Source organism: Mus pahari, chromosome 2 (genome assembly GCF_900095145.1).
Source record: "Mus pahari chromosome 2, PAHARI_EIJ_v1.1, whole genome shotgun sequence".
In the NCBI taxonomy this organism is placed as follows: domain Eukaryota; kingdom Metazoa; phylum Chordata; class Mammalia; order Rodentia; family Muridae; genus Mus; species Mus pahari.
In genome coordinates this window covers 22,976,009-22,979,120 of record NC_034591.1, presented here as the reverse complement: position 1 = coordinate 22,979,120, position 3,112 = coordinate 22,976,009, and the positions used below count along the sequence as shown (strand labels likewise).

Here is a 3,112-nt window from a genome sequence, read left to right as displayed (position 1 = left end):
CCTTTGTCTTCTCCTCACCTCTCTCCTCTCCCTTACTCTCTTTCTCTCTAGCCTTTCCTCTCTGTGTCTCTCTCTGTCTCTCTGTCTCTGTCTCTGTCTTTCTCCCTGTCTCTCTCCCTCTCTCTCTCTTTTTCTCTCTCTCCCTCTCTCTTTCTACCTTCTCTCTTTCCCCCTGCCTTTCTATAGTAAAGCTCTTAAACCATAGAGAGTCTCTGCTCCATCAAGATCCACTGCACACTCTGGTCAGTGTTGGGAACCTCTTCCCTCATCCCTCTCTCCCATAACCCCGGTGGCTTTAGCAAAGTAGCTCCTGGATCCCCAGGCAGGGCTACCCTTTGGCCACCCCCTGAAGAGTGGGATAGAGGAATGCCCACCCAGGGATGAGTGGAAGGTAGGTAGCAGCCCTCCCACACCTGACTGACCAGAGAATAGGTGGAACTCTGGCGGGGTGTGGGTTTCCCCCTCTCCCACTTCCCCTGGGCCCCTTTTTTAGTTCCCAAAAGCTGTGTGATAAAATGGAGTTTGATTCCCAGTCATGCAAAACAAAATGCTAATCAAAAAATCAAATTGTTATTAATGCATTTTTCTTCCCATTTGTATTATAACTTAACTAAGAAAGCACAAATTCCTGTTAGAGGTCCCATGACACTGAGTTCTACTTTGGTAAGCAGCATGGCAGGCAAATGAGAGAGAGAGAGAGAGAGAGAGAGAGAGAGAGAGAGAGAGAGAGAGAGAGAGAGTTAGTTCATCAGAGGATACATGTAGCTAATAACTACTTCCTCGTGTCAGAAACCCTTGAGGGGTAAGGACAGAAACGCCCATGTTCTACCATTCTTCACACAAAAGCTAATACAAATGATTCTTCAGTTTTACCTCATATGTCAGATACCTATATCTGTAATCCTTCCACCCTTCCACTATCTACTCAGCCTACCAGCCAACCAGCCACCCTTCCATTCACCTATCCCTCAAACTCCATTCATTTTAAAATCTTTTTATTAGTTCTTCCTGAGTTCCACATTTATGCACCTGAGTCCCACTCACCCCCTGTCTCCTCATATTTACCTTTGCCCTTGCAAACCACCCTCTACATAAGAAACACACACATACACAAACAGCATTTAAAAAATAAAAGGCACAGAAAGCATCTCAATGTGGAAGCTATAGTGTGTCACAGCATGTCCCATAGTATACCCCTCTGTCCACACATCATCACTGCAAATGCTCACTGCAATGAACCTTTGGTCTGGTTCAAGATCTCTGGCTTTCTGTGATACCATCAATATTGGATCTTCACTGGGACTCCTCCTGGTTATTCTGTTGTTGCCCTGTGTCATAGAGATCCTGCAGCTTTGGATCAGTAGGACTGGCCCTTTCACAAGTCCCAACAGTTCACAGATTATATAGATTTGGGGGTGGGCCACCTCAGAGCCTGGATCTGGGCCTGGGTGCTAGCAGAGCTGGTCAGCCCACCAGCTCTCCCTTATCTGCACCACAAGGGTGAACTTGCCAGCACTGCTCCCACTGGGTCACCCAGTGCCACCCTCAGCAGACATCTGGTTCAACTCTCCTAATGCTCTCGGTGCCTACACACCCACACCTCCAGAGTTAGCTCCACTGTGCTGCCCAGTCAAGGAATGGGATCCACTCCCCCACTCCCCTGAGGGTCTGGAACAGCTCTCCCACTCTCATCTCATTGAGGCTGGCTCACCCATGCCTTTGACATGACAGCCAGCTTCATTTTGTTGCTCTGGCAAGGTGCAGGGCCTGCTCTTCCAAGTGCTATAGCCAGTGATGGAGCAGAGCTAGCTTTTCCTCTCTCCTGCCCTTGGGGCCAGCTTTCCAGACTACTGCATGTGGCCAGGGGGAGGGCATCACCCTTGCACCTATGCCATCTCACAGTAGATGAACGCAGTAGGGGGCTGGGGGAGGCAAGCTCTCCCTTGCTCTCATTCTCAGTGCTGGCTGCTCTGCAACTCCTCAGCCATGGCCAGCACTGTTGTGTTGCCCAGGAGTGGTGCAGGGCCTGCTTTCCTGAGTACTGACAGGGGTGAGAGATGGGGGTAGCTTTCCAGAGCACTGCATCCAGTGAGGGGAAGGGCAAGTTCTACACAGCCTCTGGCTAGTCGGATGATCGCCAGTGGCTGCACAGACCATGGATGTCCCATGTTCTCTAGTGGTAATATGAGCACAGATGTCAACACTCACCCCTGCTGCTGTATAGACATGAATTCAGGCATGGCCCTCAGTGACAGCTCAGGCTGGGACCTCACCATGGCTCCAGGTGGCAGGGCTGGACAGGCTACTCCTCTCCACTCTTGAGTCTCCAGTTCCATCTCTCTTCACAGTGCTCAAGCTGCTCCACTTCTCTTTCTCCCCCATCTGACCACCACACACTTGCACATTGTGGTGGCTCCAGCTGCAGGCTAACCTCATGACTGGCAGGCCCCTGGGTGACATCCTCCATCTATTCTGCATGGTGTGTATACAAGCAGGTGTCAATGGACAACTGTTCTGTGCACTGGAGGACAGGTCTATGGGTGGTGTGGTGGTCCACAGGTCTTTCTTCTTTCTCACTGCACTGTCTGGATTTAATTTGATTTTATTTGATTTGACTTGATTTTTATGAATCCTAGGCATAAATCAGCTTTTGCCACCAAACCAGGCATCAAGCTAGGTTGATGGACTGACATTTTCCCTGGATGAGATAAGAACACCAACAAGGTGTCTCTTTGCCCATTGCCAGGGATCAACCTCTCATTCGTATATAAATCCACCCATGCCTCCTTCCTCCCATGAACCATCCTACATCCCTACTGTATGTCCATCCACTTATCTATCCATTCATCCACTCACCTGGGCTCTCTGTGGGATCCAGGACTGATTTCTCATCCTCTTAATTTCTGAGGCTTTGTAGAAGTTCACACATCAGTCTGCAGGCAGTGACAAAAACTCAGAGAGGATGTATCTATCCATCCTTGCATCCAATCACACATTCACATGTCTACTCATTCATCTACTCATCCACTTAGCCACCCACCCACCATTCAACACTCTAAGAGAATTTAAACCATTCAGAGAGAAAGATAATATATCAAAAATGAAACAAATG

General features: G+C 49.0%; 1 pseudogene; it reads right to left on the bottom strand.

The window, feature by feature from the left end:
- Window positions 1-2,623: 2,623 nt before the first annotated feature.
- Window positions 2,624-2,751, bottom strand: LOC115063485 (annotated as a pseudogene).
- Between the last annotated feature and the right edge of the window lie 361 nt (window positions 2,752-3,112).